General features: G+C 36.9%; 1 long non-coding RNA gene across 1 annotated transcript; it reads left to right on the top strand.

Annotated features, from left to right (window-relative positions):
• Positions 1-8,274: 8,274 nt before the first annotated feature.
• Positions 8,275-19,243, top strand: LOC144616702 (uncharacterized). Its single transcript, XR_013556293.1, has 4 exons — positions 8,275-8,332; positions 13,314-13,444; positions 13,926-14,004; positions 19,170-19,243. It is a non-coding gene; the product is annotated as an uncharacterized LOC144616702 (long non-coding RNA).
• The last annotated feature ends 3,286 nt before the right edge of the window (positions 19,244-22,529 follow it).

Raw genomic sequence — 22,529 nt, 5'->3', positions numbered from 1 at the left:
GAGTTGGTGGACATAGTGTTTTAAGTTCCAATTCTACATGTGGGGCATACGTAGAATTTTAGGACCACCAAAGTGTATTATGTGCACTCGGAAATTGTATGTATCAACAGAGTTTTTGATCCATGATGGCAGGTTCTGCTCAAGATGTTTATGCTTCTAGGAGCTATTAGGATTCTTCCATTGGAGTATTTGTACACAGAGCAGTGTCCACAAACTTTGAATGACACTGACGTCAAGTCTAGTAATGAAAAAAACTTTAAACATATAAATATTAACCGATTGAGGATCAATTGTTTCTGAATTAGTATCTGACTTTGAGCTTTTACTGAAAGATGCTTACTTACTCAAATTCGTTGTTAAAAAAATGGAAATAGCATATGAATGGGGGACTGCAAAAGGCAGACCACATATCCATGAGATGGTTTGTTGAAGCATTACCCATGGGGATTCTGGACCAGCATTTTCAAATCAGGAAAATGGTTCAAAATTCTTCAGGTTGTTCCTTGATGCAATTAAAAAAAGAAGTTTAAGCCTTTAACTTTCTTTAAAAAAAGGAAAAAATCCTCATGTGCTCATAACAGGCCTGTTGATATTATGGTAGAAATTGAGGCATGCATAAACCAAATTGCATATAAGCTCACACAACAAGGATTATCTACTACTGCCACTGTCAAATGACATGACAAAAACCAATCATGAGCCCTGATACAGCACTATCCTATGGAGAACAACTGGCCTCTTTGTGGTCAGCTAGCTACAAAGGAGCCTTTCTGGCCCAGAAGGCACTTTAATTAATTTTGACAAGAAATATTACACATTCCAGGTAAAGCGTCATAAGCACTACTACCAAAGGATTTACAGAGCATTTGATCCACTCTCAGAGCACCTCACACATCCTCACCTCAGACCAAGCAACTCTCATTACATCAAAGGAAATAAGGCAGTGTGCACATGGCCACTTGTCCTTCCTTTTCACTACCCAGAAGTTATTGGCCCAGTCGTGTGTTCGAATAGCCTCTTAAAGGTGCTGCTGAGGCCCCAGATTAAAGACAATATCCTCCCAGTATGGGGTACCATCCTGCAGTATGCTAAATCAGTGACCATTATAAGCTGCATTATACCCAGAACAAGAATAGATGTGTTTCAGGAGAAAGGCACAGAAACAATCCCCTTTACTATCACCACCAGTGACCCACTTGGGCGATGTGTGCCTTCCATTTCCAAACTTCTGGGCTCTGCAGATTTACAAATAACCCTTCCCCAAGTAGATATAGCTGAAGTCCCATTGGACATTTGATATAGGTGTCACTTAGGTACCTGGTGTCCAAGGCTAGTAAAAAAAAAATAAATAAATAAATAAACAAACAAACAAACAGAAATATCATCCTGACAAGGTAACTGACCTACTCATCAGGAGGAGGTAGAACTGATATTATACACTTGGGGAAAGAGGAACTTCTTTGGCACTCAGATGACTGACGTTAGTACTCCCCTCCACACACACACAGTTTTGATAAAAAATCCCTAATCGCCACAGCCACAGTCTAAGCAAAATATGGTAAATGGGGACTGGACTCCCCCAAGAATAAAGGTCTGGGTGACTCAAAAGAAAGCTTCCCCAACCAGCAGAGCAACTAACCAATGGTAATAGATCTAGAATGAATCATAAAGGAATTAACCTCAAGCCTGCCTGTAACAGCAGTAGGGGTTGCCACTTCCCCTACTAACCTTTCTCTTCAAAGTTTCCCCCAGAACAAGGAGCACCAGAGTCCTAAAGGAGATGCTCCCTAGACTTATAGGACAAATAGATCTGAGGGCAAGAGATGGACTCCCCAAGTCTCCTCCTCCCCATACCCCCTTCAGGACTAAAAATCTTATTTTCCCATCTAAGTAGGGCTTCAGTGAAGGCAAGACCCCCTTCCCCTATTAGCTCCTATTCAAGGACTGACATGGGGACCCCCCAAAAAGGAGTCCTTGCCCCAACAAACTTCCTGCACACTCACTTCCGTCTGAGTCTGTGTCCTTGAGTAAACAGTCTGCTACAATAACCTTTCCCTAGGGAAACTCTTGTATGCCCCTGCCAGACTGAAATAAGAAAAATTTAATCTCACTATTTTACTTAGGCCTTATGTACTTTTCTGTATCCTTGCCGTATTTTTTTCTTCATCTTCTTAAGGTCTTTCAAAAAGCAAAGCAATTTTTTCCCCTCAAATGTATTTATATTCTAACAAAAGCTGCATTATCCAAGATTATTTTAAAAATTATCCTTGATTCCACACATAGAGGAACATATTTAAGATAGCTGAAGAAAGACCATGAATAGGACAAAAGAGTCTGATTATCTCATAGAATATTTGGGTCTTTATGGCAAAGAAATTCCTGACATATTTATTGAACATAATTGGCAAGTAACCTTAAATTGATACAGATCAGAAAGCAAATGACTTGTACAGTAGGAGCATATTGTAATACCATTTGCTAGCCCTTCTCTCTTTTTGCTCCCTGTCTTTGCTCATCTCTCCATCTCTGAAATGTGTTTCAAGCCTGAAATCCCAGTAACTGTGCTTTCCTACTTGTCGTTGTTTATCTCTGAAACCTGTTTAACACCCCAGACCTGCCAGACTCCCTTTATTAGTTATCTGCTGACAGGAAGCACCCACTACCTAGACCCACACTATCCTGCAGTATCCAGTGTCTACCTTAATTAGATACTTGTCCTGGCCAACTGTATTTCTTAATCATAATACAGATGAGTCTCGGCTTGCTTTTGAGTTAGATTATAACATAAGTCTATAAGGCAAAAATATATCAATACTATGCTTGAAAACCCAGTAAGAACAGTAAAAACAATAAATGAATTTCAATAAATGATTTCAATAAATGAATCAATGTTTTTAATTCCAACATACGAACCTATCGCTCTGAAGTGTTTGCTTTCATCCCTTTAAAATAATACTGTGTTTAAATGTTAATGTTTCACTCAGCTTAGAAAAATGCTAACACTTTATGTGGCATGGAGACTTGAGACCCATTGAAGAAAAGTCCATTTCTGCTCATGGAGGGAAATCACTAATGTATTCATTTGCAAAATGTAAATGCTTATTTTTCCTCATTTTTTTTTACTTTTTGGCTATCGTTATATAGACTTGTATTCTTGTAACCTAAATGCATGCATACAATGTGACTCAATGAATTTAACAGGGATAGGATCACCATGAAACTAACTCACCCCAGCCGCTGTCAGACTCTCACCTGTGTAAATGCACTATCTTGCTGAAACCCTCTCGTTTCAGTGACTGTTTAAACTCTTCCAGATGGTTTCAGTTTACCTATGTCCAGCCACTAATTTCCACCCACAAACTAATTTCAATGGAATTTCAGCCCATGTCTGGTGTACAACTTTAGCTATTCTGCATGAACATTGACCCCCCAAAGAGTCTCAGACCCATTTAGCTCATGGATTATTACACAGAAAAGAAAAAGAAATGGTGAATTCACATAAATATATTAGCTTTTTACAAATCAGATCAACACTGGCAGTGAAGTTCACAATCCATCTCTTGGTTCATTAATATTAAAACCAAACGTGTCTCTGTGAGAAGACTCAAAAAAATGAGAGAAATGAACACAGCTGCACTGATAGAAATCACAGGGGTGCCTGGGTGGTTCAGTCGGTTGAGCGACCATCTTCACCTCAGGTCATGATCTCACGGTTTGTGAGTTCAAGCCCCGCATCGGGCTCTGTGCTGACAGCTCGGAGCCTGGAGCCTGCTTTGGATTCTATGCCTCCTTTTCTCTCTGCCCCTCCCTCGCTTGCTCTCCCTCTCTCTCTGCCCCTCCCTCACTTGCACTCAGTCTCTCTGTATCTCTCTCAAAAATAAACAAACATTAAAAAAAAATTTTTTTAAATCACAATGTGAGTAATTTAGAACATGAAGAAAAGAATTTGAAAACCACATTTTAAGTACATGGGTTCTTCTAACATTACATATGTGACATTTTAAAATTTATTCCCTAATTAATCTGTTCAACATGGTTTTAACAAATTATAATCAAATACATTATAGTACCATCCTTTCCTCTCAGCAATGTTTTTTTTTTACCCTATCTTATTGGACATGTATAAAATTATCTCCTCAGGTCAGATATATTCACACCCTTCTAATTTACCAAGCTGTGTAAGTGTCTTTAAGTCATAATGGTTCAATACGTTACCAAATGAGGGATGCCTGGGTGGCTCATTTGATTGAGTGTTGGACTCCTGATTTTAGCTCAGGTCATGATCTTAGGGTTGTAGGATCAAGCCCCATGTCAGTCTCCATGCTGAGAGTGGAGTCTGTTTGGGATTCTCTCTCTTCCTCTGCCCCTCTCCCCAACTCATGCTCATGTCCTCCCTCTCTCTTTAAAAAAAAAAAAAAAAGACAAAAATAAAAATTAAAAAAAAAACAAAACAAAAAAACTTGGGGCACCTGGGTGGCTCAGTTGGTTGAGCCAACTTCGGCTCAGGTCATGATCTCACAGTTCATGAGTTCAAGCCCCACATCAGGCTCTGTGCTGACAGCTCAGGGCCTGGTGCCTGGTTCTGATTCTGTATCTCCCCCCCCTCTCTCTCTCTGCTCTTCCCCTGCTCACACACTGTCTCTCTCTCAAAAATAAATAAAGATTTAAAAAAAATTTTTTTAAACATAAAAAATGTTACCCAATGAGAGAACAAGTTACACAGTAAACAAGTGGGTATCTGAGAACATTACTGTGTGTTCCTGAATTTCATATTTGCTTCAAAGTTGCAATAAATGGAAAGATAGGGAGTAGTTTTAAAAATCAAAGTGTGTCAAATTCAGGAGCACTGTTGGGTGATTTCAGGAGCTATGCAGTTCTAAAGATGCAAAATCATGTTACATCTGTGGAAAAATAAAAGGGTCCTAATAGCATTAAAGATTGCAAATGAAGTATTTTTTTTATGGCAGGCCTCAATTCAGTTTTGTCCTTTTTTTTTTTTTTTTCAAGCAGCAGTTCTAATGATAAATCTAGCTTTAAAAGACACAAGACAGATCCATCCTTTGACATTCTGAAGTTATCCTTGTTCTCTAACAAATTGGATATTTGAGGAGGAATGCTTTTAAGTCTTATAGACCAACAGGCTACTATGTTTAAAAAAAATCTTATACTGTTATTGCCATTACAAAGTGCTCCCATGTGTACCAGCCTATCTGATCACTTGAAAACAAGTCAGTCAGGATAGACATTATCCCAATTTCGTAGCTGAGGAAATACATGTAAGAGCTGTTTGGACTTGTTGATGTCATCAAGTTTCCAATGCGATCTTCAGTTTTTATAACATCACACTTTTGCCACAGTCGGGAGTGAAGAGAATGTGTTCTGTTCATGTTTGCATCACTAGGGCACAGAGCAGATAGCCAGCAGTTTAATGTATGTTTGATGAATGAATGATGAGTCAAATGGCACAGTGCCTGATGATTGTTGGGCTGTACAGGTGAGGAATGACATGGCAACTCTTTGATAAACAATGGATGATTTCAGCTCACCACTGGGGTACTCAAGCTCCCGAGCTCTGACCAGTTTAAGTGATTCCTACAATTCGAACACCTGAGGCCCAGTTATAAGCCATTTAAAAAAGCCTACCCAATTCTACTGAGAAACCTATAAATAGTATCACCTAGAGATATACAAAAAATTCGAGGAAAAAAACACCCCTATAACTTGGGTGGACATAATTACCAAGTCAAAAATAATCTGCCATGAATCAGCCACTTCAGTGTCTAGCATTTCTAACAATAAGCCACTGGGTGTCAATTATGTTAAAAAACGATTTTGGAAGAGTAAAACAAAAATAAGCCACTAAACAACCCAACCCTGGAATTGAACTGAAATTTGACCTATTCAGATGTGTTGTTTTTGTTTATCAGTAACTACACAAAATGTTTAGAAACCAGGATGATTTCTATGTTCTCATGAGGTAGATTCAATATTATGGGTCCCATTAAAATGTTCCTAATTTTTCTACCCATATATTCACTAAAACGTACTATGATATAAACACTCAATAATTCAGTAGAAATACTTTTCTCTAGTTACTGTGAATTAGAGTGAGACTTAAATGCCATCTAAGAATGCAGAGTGGGCTGACTGCCAATTGCCTGCCTTGTGTCATGCGTCACAACTCATGACTATAGATCAGAAGGACATGTAATTGTTCCTGCTCACTTCAGTAACATGCCCTCTAGTTTACTAGATATCTAGGTTACTAGATAATCCTGTGCTTGTTTTAAGAAAAGAAATTCTACAGGCTCACCAAAATTTAGAGCTAAAGTGAATCTGAGATCCAGGAAGGAGTGGAGACCAGGTGTAATTGGAATGGGCTAAAAATTCTCACAAAAACAAAGCACAGCTAAGGCAGATGGCAGGAAGAGTTGAGGGAGTTAAATTGCCTGCTTTCTGTCAAAGACAAGGAGCCTTTTCTTTCTCCTAAATATCAGACTGTTTTCCTCACAGCAGTGGAGGAGAACATTCTGCAGTAAAATCACACACAGGTTAGCATAGGACAGATAAGCTATCATTCAAGAGAATTTTCAAACTGGTGAGATTAAAACGTAAGCAAGATCCATCATGGCAAAGACCAAATATGCAATAATGATAAAGAATACCTATCAATGTCCTCATAACCATCTACTCAACTTGCTACTATGTACCAAAAACACATTAAAGTACTTCGGATTCACCGTCACAAGATCTCTATGAGCCAGGTACTCTTAGGAATTTTATTTACCAGATGAGAAAACCAGAACCTGTAGAAGTCTTAAGTAACTGGTCCAAGGTTACTATGCCAACAACTTCAGAGATTCCTCTCACTCTCCAGCCCCAGTCTTCCCAAATGGGCAGAGTAGAAACATGAGTGGTTTTGATATGAGAACATGAGGAGCCTTTAGATAAAGCGATAGAATGGTATAGGAGTAAGGAAAGAGAACATAGTATGGAATAAAGGAGAAAACAAGTCAGATTAGTAATATAATTAGGAGACCAACAGAGTCAGTGGAGTGTTTGTAGTGAGGAATGCTGGGAGACCATGTGAACATAGACTGGGTACAAATTAGTCAAAGATATTTGAGTACTAGGTTAAAATGGGCAATTTGAAGCCATTAGCCATTTTTGATCAGGGAGTCTAAAGCTTGATTAGATAATCCTATGCTTGTTTTAAGAGAAGAAATTGTACAGGCTCACCAAAATTTAGAGCTAAAGTGAATCTGAGAGATCATTTGCTTAAACACCTTCAATTCAGGGATTAGACACTGAGATATGAACTGAGGATCCCCACCATCTGCTTCCATAATTAATTTAAAAAATCAAGAGAAGTGAACACTGTATGTAGCTGAGCAAAGAAATAACCATTAGCTGCATTTTGAACATTATCCTTTTAATCACTGTTAAGACATTTTGTTCCCTGTGAATCTGTGATCTTCTAAAATAAGTCCCTACTGTTTTGGCAGGGAATCTATAAATATCTACAATGAGTAAGAAGCAATTATTTAAAGTGATACCAGCCAGAGAAAATATGAAAGGGAAAGGAAAAGAAAAAGTCTTGTCCCCCACCATGACAGTTGTGTGCCCCAAGATGTCTGGAAGATCACTTATCCACATCTGCTTATTGACTTTCTGTGGCTTTCAGGGCAAGGAACACAGGGATTATAGACAAGAGCACTATTTAAGTCACCTTTCCCTTCAGCGCCCTTCTCGGACTATGTGCTTTCTGAGTAATGAGTTATATCTTACATCTTCCCCATTCTAGTTTCTGATCACTGGCTTATAGAATATCTGGCAATATGATACAGCAATAGGCACTTAATATAGGCTGCCAAAAACAGTTCCAGAAGGGCTGTGCCCCACATCTGAGAACTGAATTTTGGTTTGTTTCATCTACTGATTGATTTTTAGGCTGGGAAGCAAATGCATCCTTGAAGGCATAGCTAAATCTTCCCATCCTCTGGGAAGACTTCTCTTCTTGCAAGACTCCTTCAAGCCCAGAAATTTTATTTCTAAAAAAGATCCAAAGTGGCAAAACCATGGTTGACAAGTTCAAGTCTTCCTCAATAGTTCAGAAAAAAGTAAACAATAAAAATGACATTGAATACATGTATTCACATATGCGAGACCAATAGATAATACATAGAGGTATGTAAATAGTAATTCTGAAGGGTATCCATTTTTAAGATAAAATGGACTAATATTAATATGTTTCTCTTTGCTGTATTCTTCCTCCAGAATCACCTTCTTCAGACTTTTAACAAATACTGCAAAAATGTTAGTATCTCTTAAGGTATGTTCCCCAGACTTTTACTTTTTGCTTCTTTTGAAAAGCATTTGAACCAATGCTTACTGTTTTTTTAGTTACTAATACTGCATTGCATATTTGAAAGTTGCTAAGAGTACATCTTAAAAGTTCTCATCACAAGAAAACAAATATGTATCTATGTAGTGATGGTTGTTTAAAACTAGGGGTTCCTGGGGGGCTCAGTGAAACATCCGACTCTTGATTTCAGCTCAGGTCATGAAATTGCAGCTTTCCAGGTTTGGCCCTCATGTTGGACTCTGTTCTGACTGTATGGAGCCTGCTTGTGATTCTCTCTCTCTTTCTCTCTCTCTCTGCCCCTCCCCCACCCCTGCTGTCTCTCTCTCTCTCAAAACAAATAAACTTTTAAAAAAAATAAGGGGTGCCTGGATGGCTCAGTAGGTTAAGCATCTGACCTCAGCTCAGGTCATGATCTCACAGTTCACGAGACCCAGCCCCCCATCAGGCTCTGTGCTGACATCTCAGAGCCAGAGCCTGCTTCAGATTCTGTGTCTCCCTCTCTCTCTGCCCCTCCCCTGCCACTCTCTCTCAAAAATAAACATTTTTAAAAAACTAATAAAAAAACAAAATTAGACTTACTGTGTTATCATTTCATGATATACACAAATATCAAATCATTTTTGGTACACATTATTTGGTCTTTTACATGAGCATTTTCTCCTGTTTTGGTTCACATATATTTGCCAAAAAAAAATTATTGTTGTTGCCATCACTATTTGATTTCTTCATCAGATAACTTGGTGCCTAACATTATGTTTTGCTGAATTGGATCCATTTATGGATATGTATAGACATTTCTCTGCAGATGACCCCATAAAGCTAGTGTCCAGGGACAAAGGATGGTTGTTATATGTTGTGTTCACGTGCACTCAGTTAAATACAGCTTATGTAAAAAAGAGCCCAGATTTTTATTTAAAAAAAAAAGGTAAGAGAATTATTACAGCCAACTCCACCCTCATTCCTCTTGTCATTTTCCTCTTACCTTCCTTCTAGTTCAAATCTATCAGTGTTGAACATGCATTTGAATCTCATTGTTTACCATTTATTTTTGGTGCTTCATATAAACTAATTTTGTCTTTTTTTAAGTATTGATCTCAGAATCACTCTCTCCCCCCAAGTAAAATTTCTCACAGCATTAAGTAAGGGCTACTTTGACTTAGTGACTTTTTGCACATGGTTTCTTACTCAATTCTTACAAAAACTATTTTAAAAAGACCTTAAGTTGGGGCAGCTGAGTGGCTCAGCCAGTTAAGCATCTGACTTCGGCTCAGGTCATGGTGTCACAGTTCTTAGGTTCAAGCCCTGCATCTGGCTCTGTACTGACAGCTCAAAGCCTAGAGTCTGGAGCCTGCTTCGGATTCTGTGTCTCCCTCTATCTATGCCCCTCCCCCGCTCACATTTTCTTTCTCTCTCTCTCTCTCTCTCTTAAATAAATAAAAAGACCTTAAGTCATGTAATTCAATATGGCAATAATGCAGCAATCTGTTCATAACCTTTGATCAGTTCCAATCTTGGAAATTTATCCCAAGAATCAAAAGATATGTGGTATTTTTAGGCATTAAGTATTAATAATACCAACTTTTAAAAAGAACACAATGTCCACTAATTAATTGGTTAGGTAAGTTACATCTGTATGATGTAGTAATGCATGCAATGCTGATTACAATATCAAAGATCAAAGAAAGATGTAAAACTATGCACATTATGATGTCAATTTGGATATATTTATATGTGGATATGTACACACAAGGGCTAAAATATGTCTCTAAATGATGGGCTTATACATGCTTTTTATTTTTATCTTTATCCTTTTATCCTTTCTGTGAGATATATGTACATACATGTATTTACTTATGTAGATGCACATATATATACATGTATTTGTGTATATACTCACATATATATAATTTGCATCAGAGTACTCACCAAAAATTTACTTTTAAAACAGGAAAAAGAGAAGTTACTATTTATGTATAACTCAGCAATTCCACTCCTAGGTGTGTGTCTAAGAGAAATAAAAACACACTTCCACAGAAAACTTACCACAAATAGTTGTAGCAGCATTATTCATAATGGCCAAAAGGTGGAAATATGCACATATCCACCTGACAAATCAATAAACAATATGTGGCAACCATACAATGGAATATTTTCTGGCCACAAAAAGGAATGGAGTGCTGATACATGCCACAACACGGATGGACCTTGAAAACAGTATACCAAGCAAAAGGAGCCACCCATTACAAACACAATGTATTATTCTATTTATATTAAATATCAAGAATATGTGTATCTACGGAGACAAAAAGTATATTAGTAGCTGCTTAGGGATAGAAGGAATAGAGGCTGAGGAACAGAGATAGATATGGGTTCTTTGTGAGGTGACAAAAACTAAAAGTGATGGTAGTGACAGATGCCTGTATCAGCGAATACACTAAAAATCACTGTATTGTGTATTGTAAATGAGTGGATTATATGGTATGCCAATTATCTCTCAGAAAAGTTTTAAAAAACAAAGAAAAATAGCACTTGCACTACGAACAGTGTTGTTTCCTTTGATAACTTTTGTCTACCTTTGGAAGAGTACTTTGTAACAAAAAAATCACAAGTCTGGTACTTAATTGACACAAAACAAGTAAGTACACACCCCTTGATCTATGACAACTATGGAATCCAACAAATCTCAGTGTGGAGGCTACAGGCTGATGTATTACGCATTCTCTATGTGCATATAAAATGAGTATGTTTATTTTAGCAGCACTTGCCTGTAGAAATTTAGATCCTTTTTCCCCCTCACAAACATATATTTAATCTGAGCTGTTGATATTCCACAGTGTCATTTAAAGCTACATAGTCCATCCTTTGAGCAACAGACTGGCAACATTATGAGTGTGTTTCCTGGGTCAGGGAAGGCTTAACAACAACATTGTACATGGGGTGGGAGTTTCCAAGAAGAAATGGGTGTTACCATCGTCAAACATCCAACATCATGAAATGAGTAAATCTTCCTTAGACAAAAGCAGAGAAAGCCTGCTTCTCTCTCTAGCATCCACGAAGTATGCTTCCAGGTATTCATGGTCTAAAATGGTAGATATTACTCATTGATGAAGCTGAGATGTTTCTGACCAAGCAACAGCCTGCCAGGAGCTAGGCAGGAACTGTGGGGCTGGGTTTCTATCTGAGCACTAAGAGAAACTGGTGCTAACAGCAGTGAAATACACTACCCCTACTTCGATCTAGTAGTGTACAATCATTCACTAAAATTTATTACACACCACAGACTCCGCAAACATGCAATTTGGAGAAGTTAAGGGACTTGCGTTCATCCAGTGAATGAATTGACCAAGAGTAATATAACCCAGGAAAGTCCTTGGAGACAACAAAAGGTGACCATAAAATTCTAGAGATTTGAAGCAAAAATAGGACACAAAACAGTAAAACATTTTCCAAATATAACCAAAGAGTAGATTTTCAGTACATATTCTGTACATATATTTTGGGAATTACCAGAAATTTCTTCAATAGAGGAATGAACTTCCTCCTGTGACCCAAAGGAAAATTTTCTGAAATCATCATAACATAGGTTTTTAAAAGAAGTGATAAAATATTAACATTGTAACACAGAAACAAATTTCCTTTACCTAGAAAAAAACCTACACAGAAGTAAAATATTAATTATGATTCCATGTGAATTGTAGGGGAAGATTTTCCCTTTTCTGATTCATACTTTATGCTTTCAAGTTTTCCAGTATGAATTTCTATGTAAGTATGTATTATTCTTAGTTGTAAAATAGTACTTATTTTTTAAAACTTTATATATTTTAAGTGCACAACATATTTTGACACACACACACGCAAACACACACACACACACATAGTAAAATGATTATTGCAGTCAAGCTATTTAGCATTTTCATCTCCTCATATGGTTACATTCTTGGGGAGTGGAGCATGATAAGAGCACCTGAAATCTACTCTCTAAGCAAACTTCTAATAAGCCACACATTATTAATAACTATAGTCACCATGCCATACATTACAAGACCTATTCATTCTACCTAAATGCAACTTCATGCCCTTTGAACATCTCCCCATTTCACCTACCTCTTTGCCCCTGGCAACCACGATTCTACTCTCTGTTTTTATGTATTTTTTTTAGATTTCACCAATAGGGGAGATTATGCACTGTTTTTCTTTCTTTGCCTGGATTATTTCATTTAGCACTGTGTTTTGAGTTTCATTCACGTTGTTGCAAAGCAGAATCTTCTTTTTTTAAGGCTGAATAATATTCCACGGTGTGTGTACACACACACATATTTCTTTATCCATTCATACATCAATAGTCACCTAGATTGTTTCCCCATTTTAGCTATTGTGAATTATACAACAATATATATAGAAGTGCATATATCTATTTTGAGGTACTGATTTCATTTCCTGTGGGTATATATACCCAAAAGAGAGACTGCTGGATCATATGGTAGTTCTATTTTTAATTTTTTGAGAAACCTCCATACTGTTCTCCATATGGCTGTACCAGTTTATATTCCTACCAACAGGGCACATGGTTCCCTTCCTCCATACCCTTACCAACATTTTTATCTTTTTGATAAGACTCCTAATAAGTATAATGTTATACTTAAAAGTCATATACTTTTGTTATATATTATATGCTATAGATATTAAAATTTAAATGTTGGAAAGGTTTAGCACTTAGAAAATTCATGTTTATGTTAAGAATAAATCTGTCCTAGGTCTAAATCTATAATCTGTAGTTGATCTCCATCTAGTCAATAAGCCCTACTGTATCTGGAAAGAATATATCCTTCTGGAATCTGCTCTACTTCAAACAAATACTTCATTTTTTTCAGATACTCTCCAGGGGATAGAGGGTAGAGTTCCTTTATTCAGAGGTGATACTAAAATTACTTAACATAGTATATTATAGATACTGACCGATCAAAACCAGGAGCCAATTAATCAGAAAACATGCGGGTCAATCAGAACACATTCCCAGCAATCAGAATGGACAGAGTTGAGTGCTCTAACCGGGTCCTGGAAGCCCTTCTACTATGCCAGGTATAATCTTATCAGTCGTTAAATCCAAAGATTCACAGAAGGGACAGGAGGCTTGAACTATCAACTAATAACCAATGTGTATGAAAGCCGTGTGAGTATTTTAACGTGGATATCCATAACAATGCACAATGGCTGATAATCAGTCCTGCCTTCACTTTCCTCCCCTCTGATGTCATCCATGGTATTCTAAGTTCCTTTTTAAATATTTTAACAACAGAGTTATGACCAAAGTGATAGGTGACTGCACAAAGGAGAAAGCTGCAGCCTAAGTGGATGTTAAGGAAAATGCCAATGAGAAATACGCTAACTAACCTTTACAACCCTGGAAAACTTCAGACTTGAGACATCCAGTGTCTCTGAAGGTGGGAAGTGGGGGAGGCATGCCTGTGAAAATGACCAATTATTTGGCAGTCTGTACAAGAGCAATTGGGCCCCATGTCTTCTTCCCTGACCCCATGAAAACAATTTATCCTTTGTTCAGTCTCTCCAATGAGATGACCTACTTCTTTTCTGGAGAAATAGAGTCCAAGAATCTCAGAATCCAGGATCAGAGAGACACAGTAAGTATTGAGATAAGGTACCATACTAGAAACAGAAAGACTTAAAGTACTCGATCTAATACACCCTACCCATACCCAAATTCTGAAATGTTCAGAGGCAAGCCTTTGGTTAGTCTCTGGAGAAAATGTTGGCAGGAATATAAAATGCTACATCCACTTTGTACAATCTTTTGACCATGTCTTAAAAAATCAAATAGACACTTAGTTGATCCAGCTATTCTATTCCTGGGTCCCAAAATATAAGAACATATGTTAACACAAAGACTTGTATATGAATGTACATAGAAACTTTATTTGTAGTAGCCAAAAACTGGTAACACTCTGAATGTCCATCAAGAAGCCAATAGAGCAACTGTGGCCCATCTACAACAGTAGACTCAGCAACAGTAAAAAAAGGACTACTGGTACATGCAACAATCTGGATGAGTATCAATAATTACAGTGGGTAGAAAAAAAAATCTACACAAAAAGGAGTAAATTCTATGCTCACTTTGGTAGCACATATACTAAAATTGGAACAAGAAAGGAATACGTTGTGCACATATGTGAGTGGCGCACAAGGGAAAGTGGGAGCTGAGGAGGGGCGTGAATAAACTTTGGAAGATGGTAAGTATGTTCACTATCTTAGTTAGCTGATGTCCTAAGTGTATATGTCTGTAAAACATTAAATTGTGCATTTTATATACACACATTTATCACCCATTTTAAGTACACACAGTATTGTCTATCAGTTGTAACTCAAAGACTATAACTAAAAAAATAAACAAGTGAGTGAAAACAGGCATCGCTCTAGACCTTCACATCTTTAAGATTTGGATAATAAGATTTTTTTTAATTGTTAATATTTATTTATTTTTGAGAGAGAGACAGAGCATGATCAGTGGAGGGACAGAGAGAGAGGGAGACACAGAATCCGAAGCAGGTTCCAGGTTCTGAGCTGTCAGCATAGAACCTGACGTGGGGCTCAAACTTACAAACCGTGAGATCATGACCTGAGCCAAAGTCAGACACTTAACCAACTGAGCCACCCAGTTGCCCCTTGGATGATCATTTTTAATCATCATAGATCTAGATTGTCCTCTTTAGATTACTAGTAAATGAGATGATGATCCTTAGGTCACTGGCATTGTTATTTTTAAATTTAATTATTACATAAATCATTTTATAGCTATATTATTCGTCATTTATACTTTTGCTTTAATGCAAACCTATCTGAATAATGGACACAAGTATCAAATAACAAATTGCAAGTTTTTAATGTAATTAAAAGATTAAGTTTTGAGACATCAAAATATAAAATTTTCAAGTATAGAAATGATAGTTTTGCCTTTATTATGTAGATAACTTCAGAGCATGATAATTGTTATGTCCAAAAGTGTTTACCTTTATTTAAATGCTTTGATTCCTTTTATGAAGAGGGAATCTAAATTTGATGTATTTGTTTTGTGTCTGCTTTAAAGTAAACACAGGCGTATACTGTCTGATATACTAGTTAATCATTTCTGCTGGAGGATGTGAAAATAATTTTTATACATTCATTTGGAAAAGGTTGAAAACATCCCTATGGATGGAGAATAATTCAGTTCCTTTACTACTTTATCAATTTCTTTTTGAATAACTTATCATTGTTTGGATTTGTATATCATCTTTACCCTATGCCTGGTATGCTTCTATTTTTACATTACCCCAGGCTTCATATATACATATACATATATACATATATACACACACACACACACACACACATATATACATACACACACACATATATACACATATATATATATATACACACATGTATACATATATATGTACATATACACACAGACACACCTATGTATATACATACATTTTTACATTACCCCAGGATTTATATATATATATATATATATATATATATATATATATATACACACATATGTATATACATACGTGTATATAAGTATCCATATAATATATATAAGTATATATTTATACACACATAAAACTTAACCTGGAATTTAGTGCTGGTTGCATATTGAAACACCAATGCCCAGACCTAACTTGCGACACCTGATTTAATTATCTCAGGCAAGGCCCTGGTGTAGATATACATATTTTTAAAAACACTCCAAGTGATTCTAATGTGCAGCCAGTGCTAAGACCTACTGATTTAACACCCTTTGTATATCAGTGTTTCTCAAACTTGTTGGAATAGAACAATATTCAAATGAGGTATGTTTTAAAAAAGACACTGCAAAAGCACTGTCCGTGCAGTGTTAGAATAAAAAGCCTAGCCACAGACTGAAAGAAAATTTTTGCAAACCACACAACTGATGAAGAATTGTTATCCAAAATGCGCAAGAACTCCTAAAGTTGAGTAAGAAAAATAACCTAGTTAAAAAATGAGCCAAAGATCTTAACAGATGTCACACCAAACAAGATATAGGAATGGGAAATAAGCATATGAAAAGATGTTCCACATCAGTATCATCAGGGAAGCCCAGATTAAAACAATGAGATACAACAACACACCTATTAGAACGGCCAACATCTGAACTCTGTTGACACCAAATGTGTGTGAGGATGTAGAACAAGGGGTATTCTCATTGTTGGTGGGACTGCAACATTGGCTCATGTATTTAGCAAGACAGTTTGGTGGTTTCTTACAAAACTTAACATACACTTAGCATATGATACAATAGTCAAACTCCTTTGTATTTACCCAGAGGAGTTGAAAATTTACATCCACACAACAACCTGCACACAGAGTTTTAGTCATCATTGCTAAAATTTGGAAGCAATCAAGATGTCCTTCAGTAAGTAAATGAATAAATAAACTGGTATATCAAGATGATGGAATCTTAGTGCTAAAAATAAGGGAGTTACCAAGCCGTGAAAAGACATGGAGAAACCTTGAAAATTTATTACGAAGTGAAAGAAGCCTATCTGAAAGACTACATACTATATGATTCCACTCATATGACAGTCCAGAAAAATAAAAACTATGGAAACCGTAAAAAGTGCTATGGTTGCCAAGAGTTATAGGGGAGGGAGAAATAAAAAGGCAGATCAGAGCACAGAGGATTTTTAGGGCAGTCAAATTCTTCTGTATGTCATTGTAACAGATACATGTCATTATATATTTCTTCAAACCCGTACAATACACAATACCAAGAGTGAACTGTAATGTCAGCTATGGGCTTTGAATGGTGACGAAGTATTAATACAGGTTCATTAGCTGTGACAAATGCACTACAATGGGGAATGTCAATGAGGAAGGCTATAGGTATGCTAGAGCATATGGGTATATGAGAAATCCCTGTACCTTCCACTCAGTTTGCTCTGAAGCTAAAACTATTCTAAAAAAATAAAGCTTATTTAAAAACAAAAACAAAAACATGTAATTCCTGAATTCCAAAACCTCAAGCCAGACTTCTAGAATCAAGAGCTCCAGGCAAGGAAGAAGAATCAAGAGGCCTAGAAGGATAAACACTATTTTCTAAGACTCCAAGAACATTATAATGAGCCTCAACAAGGATAATAAACAGGGGGAAAGAGTAAATAGACATGCATTGGGGCTTTTCAATTGCCTAACTTAGCATCCCCACTTCCAATGTATCACACACTTCTTAATTTTACTTGATAAATATCTTCAAAATACCTCTAATTTCCATCACTCCTTATTGCCACTTTAGTCCAACATCTTAACATTGAGCCTCAATGCTACTGTGACAGCCTCCCCTGGGTGTTTTGGCTTCTACTCTTGCCTTCCTCCAACATATTTCCCCATTAGAGCCAAAGTTAATGTTTGGAACATCAATCTGATCATGTTGCTCAGGTCTTACAATATTTCCCATAGCTTCTAGGATAAATACAAACCTTTAACGTAGCCTCAAACCCTTTGTAGTCTGACTTCCACCTTCTGTTCCAGCCTCACTTTGGCTTATACTCCCCTTTCCTCCCTTCACCTCTGGCCATGAATAGCTTTCTTTCAGTCTTTCCATATTGGGTAAGTGCCCTCTTGCTACAGGCCATTTACAGAGGCTGAGCCCTCTGCCTGGAATGTACTCTGACTTTATCTAGTTCATCCCATGCATTTGTCAGACTTTAGCAACAGCCAAGTCCTAGCATTTCTCTAAGCTAGGGTCCATCTCTCAACTTCAAGCTTTCTTGGCACCATCCACAGCTCCTTTCTAGAATTTACCACAATTGTAACATGACATTTACATGTTAACTTCATTGTTTTCCCCATCTCCCCAACACCCATTTGACAATGAACTCAAAGAGGATAATAGTTTGGCTTTCCTAGACCAGACTGACTGGTTTCAAACTTGAGCTCACTGATTTGATGACTTTAAGCAAATTCTATTTCCTTTCATGTCTCAACCTCCTCATCCAGAAAGTTAAGTCCATACTAGTACCTACCTCACTAAATTGGTTTGATTATCAAATTTACACTCAGAGGGTGCCTGGGTGGCTCAGTCAGGTTAAGCAACCAACTCTTGATTTCAGCTCAGGTCATGATCTCACGGTTCTCATGACTTTGAGGTTCTCTTTGGGCTCTGTACTGACAGTGTGGAGCCTGCTTGGGATTCTCTATCTCTCTCCCTCTTTCTCTGCCCCTAACCTGTGTGAGCTCGCTCGCACACTCTCTCTGTCCAAAACAAAACAAAAAGTATTTAAATTTACATTCAGAATCCTTACTAATAGGGTTGATAGTTTTTACATTATTTTGTACATCTGTTAGCACAATACCTACTTGTGGTAGACAGAATAGTGACCCCTAATCTCAGGCACTTGTGAATATGTTACTTTACAGAAGGTAAAACAGGCAGAAGGGACTTCTGATATGATTAAGTTCCAGACTTTGAGATGGAAGGATTATTTTGGATTATTCAGGTGGGCCCAATCTAATCACATGTCTCATTAAAATCAGAGGAGTAAATCAATGAAATCACATGGAGAAAGGAGGAGAGATTTGAAGTGTGACAGGGACTCAAACTGCCATTACTGCCTTGGAAGATGGAGGAAGAGGGCCGTAAATCAAGGAATACCGGTGGCTTCTACCAGCTGAGGACAGCCTCCAGATGATACCCAGCAGAGAAAGATATCTCAGTCCTATAGCTGCTAACAAATGAATTCTGAAAATGACTTAAATGAGCAGACAATTAACTCTCCCCTAGAACTTCCAAAGAGGAACACAGTCTGCTGATATGTGGATTTTAGCCCATGAGACGATCCCAGGCTTCTGACCTACGAGACTGTAAGTTAATGTTTCTTCTGTGTGAAGCCACTAAGTTTATGGTAATTTGTTATGACAGCGATAGAAAACTAATACACAGGCATAATGTACATAGTGTTAAGAAAAAATCCTGCTGCTGCTGAAATACTGGACATGTAATATGTATTACATGTTATTTCACTTATTTATCATAGTTATTATGTGAATTTCATGTTAATTTCCCTATTTTTGAGAAGAGATAACTAAGGCTAAAAGTAATGTCTCAAAAGTCACCCAGTCTTTGTAGTGACTTTTCTGACTCAACTAAAATTTTCCTCTACTACACTGCAACTCTACTCACCAAAAATATCAATTTATATACCACTTGTGAGTTTGCAAATCACTTTGTATTTACATTTCCTCAGTGCATCTCCTTGTAAATCTAACATCTTTGCACTTTGCAGAATGAAGGCAAATGGTTTGGTTTTTTTTGTTTTTTGTTTTTTTTTTCACGTTTTTATTACAGGGTACCTGGGTGGCTCACTCAGTTAAGCCTATGACTTTGGCTCAGGTCATGCTATCAGTTTGTGAGTTTGAGCCCCATGTCAGCTGTCTGTGCTGACAGCTCAGAGTCTGGAGCTTGCTTTGGAATCTGTGTCTCCCTTTCTCTCTTCCCCTTCCCCACCTTTGCTCTGTCTCTCAAAAACACATAAACATTAAAAAAATAAAATAAATGTCAGTTAACATACAATGTTAATTTTAGCTTTACCATATAGTTATTCAACAGTTCCCAAAAATGCTCAGTGCTCATCACAAGTGCACTCCTTAATGTGTATCACCTATTTAAGCCATCCTCCAAAACAACTGCATTCTGGTAACCATCAATTTGTTCTTTATAGTTATAAGTCTGTTTCTTGGGGTGCCCCTCTCTCTTTTTGTTCCCCTTACTCATTTCTTAAATTCCCCAGGAGTGAAATCATAATGTATTTGTATTTCTCTCATTTCACTTAGCATAATACTCCCGTTCCATCCATGTCATTGCAAATGGCAAGATTTAGTTCTTATTTATGGCTGAGTAAAAATCCATTTTATGTATATACTGCATCTTTTTTTTTTTCAAGATTTTATTTAAAGTCTAGTTACTTAACATATATGGTAAAATTGGGCTCAGGTGCAGAATTTAGCAATTTATCACTTACTTATAACACCCAGTGCTCATCACAACTTTCCCTCCTTAATATTCATCACCCATTTACCCCATCCCCTGCCCACCTCCCTCCATCAAGCCTCAGTTTGTTCTCTATAATTAAGAGTCTCTTATGGTTTGCTCCCATCTCTTTTTTTCCCTTTCCCTGTATTCATCTATTTTGTTTTTTAAATTCCACCTATGAATTAAATCATATGGTATTTGTCTTTCTCTGACAGACTTATTTCATTTAGCATAATGCACTCTAGCTCTAACCACATTACTGCAAATGTCAAGATCTCATTCTTTTTGATTACTGAGTAATATTCCATTGTGTATATATGCCACTTCTTCATTAGCCATTCATCAGTTGGTAGACATATGGACTCTTTCAATAGTTTGGCTATTGTTGATAGTGTTACTATAAACATTAGGATATATTTGCCCCTTCAGTATTATTGTATTCGTTGGAAAAATACCCAGTAGTGCAACTGCTGTGTCATATAGCTCTATTTTTAACTTTTTGAGAAATCTTCATACTGTTCTTCAGAATTAGGGCACCCCTTTCTCCACATTCTAGCCAACAAGTGTTGTTTCCTGTGTTATTAATTTTAGCTATTCTGACAGGTTTGAGATGGTATCTCATTTTGGTTTTGATTTGTATTTCCTTGATGATGAGTGATGTTGAACATCTTTTCATGTGTCTGTTAGCCATTGGGATGCCTTCTTTGGAAAAATGTCTGTTCATGTCTTCAACCCCTTTATTAACTGGATTATTCATTTTTTGGATGTTGATCTTGATAAGTTCTTTATACATTTTGGATAATAACCCTTTATCATATATGTCATTTGCAAGTATCTTTTCCCATTCCACCGGCTGTCCTTTAGTTGTGTTGATTGTTTCCTTCACTGTGCAGAAGCTTCTTATCTTGATGAAGTCCCTATATTTTATGTTTGCTTTTATTTCCCTTACCTGCAGCAACATGTCTAGTAAAAAGTTGCTAAGGCCAAGGTCAAAGAGGTTACTGCCTGTGTTCTCCTCTAGGATTTTGATGGTTTCCTGTCTCAAGGATTTTGATGGTTTCCTGTCTCACACTTAGGTATTTCATCCATTTTGAATTTATTTTTGTGTATGGTGTAAGAAAGTGGTCCAGTTTCATTCTTCTGCATGTCACAGTCTAGTTTCCCCAGTACTCTTTGTTGAAGAGAATGTCTTTTTTCCACTGGATATTCATCCCTGCTATGCCAAATATTAGCTAACCACATAGTTGTGGGTTCATTTCTGGATTTTCTCTTCTTTTCCATTGATATATGTGTCTGTTTTTGTGCCAGTACCATACTGTCTTGATACCTACAGCTTTGTAATACAGCTTGATTTCCAGAATTGCGATGCCTCCAGCTTTGCTTTGCTTTTTTGAGATTAATTTAGCTATTCAGGGTCTTTTGTAGTTCCATGCAAATTTTAGGATTGTTTGTTCTAGCTCTGTCAAAAATGCTAGTGGTATTTTGATAGGGATTGCATTAAATGTGTAGCTTGCTTTGAGTAATATAGACATTTCCACAATATTTGTTTTTCCAACCATGATATGCAACGTTTTTTTATTTCTTTGTGTCATCTTCAATTTCTTTTACAAGTGCTCTATGGTTTTCAGAGTACAGATATTTCAGCTCTTTGGTTAGATTTATTCCTAGTTATCTTGGGTTTTGGTGCAATTACAAATGGGATCAATTCCTTGATTTCTCTTTTTGCTGCTTCATTATTGGTGCATAGAAATGTGATAGATTTTTGTACATTGATTTTATATCCCACAACTTTGCTGAATTTGTACATCAGTTCTAGTAACTTTTTGATGGACTCTCTTAGATTTTCTACATAAAGTACCATGCCATCTGCAAATAGTGAAAGCTTGACTTTTCCTTGCTGATTTGGATGCCTTTTATTTCTTTTTGTTGTCTGATTACTGAGGCTAGGACTTCCAATACTAGGTTAAGTAACAATGGTTAGAGCAGACATCCCTGTCTTGCTCTTGACTGAAGAGAAAAAGCTTAGTTTTCATTGTTGAATTTCTGCTTAGATGGTCTGTCCATTGCTATAAGAGGGGTGTTAAAGGTGAGTTTATTTATGTTTCTTATTAA

This window comes from Panthera onca, chromosome B3, assembly GCF_046562875.1.
Source record: "Panthera onca isolate mPanOnc1 chromosome B3, mPanOnc1 haplotype 2, whole genome shotgun sequence".
Lineage (NCBI taxonomy): Eukaryota > Metazoa > Chordata > Mammalia > Carnivora > Felidae > Panthera > Panthera onca.
This window is presented reverse-complemented; position numbering and strand designations above follow the sequence as displayed.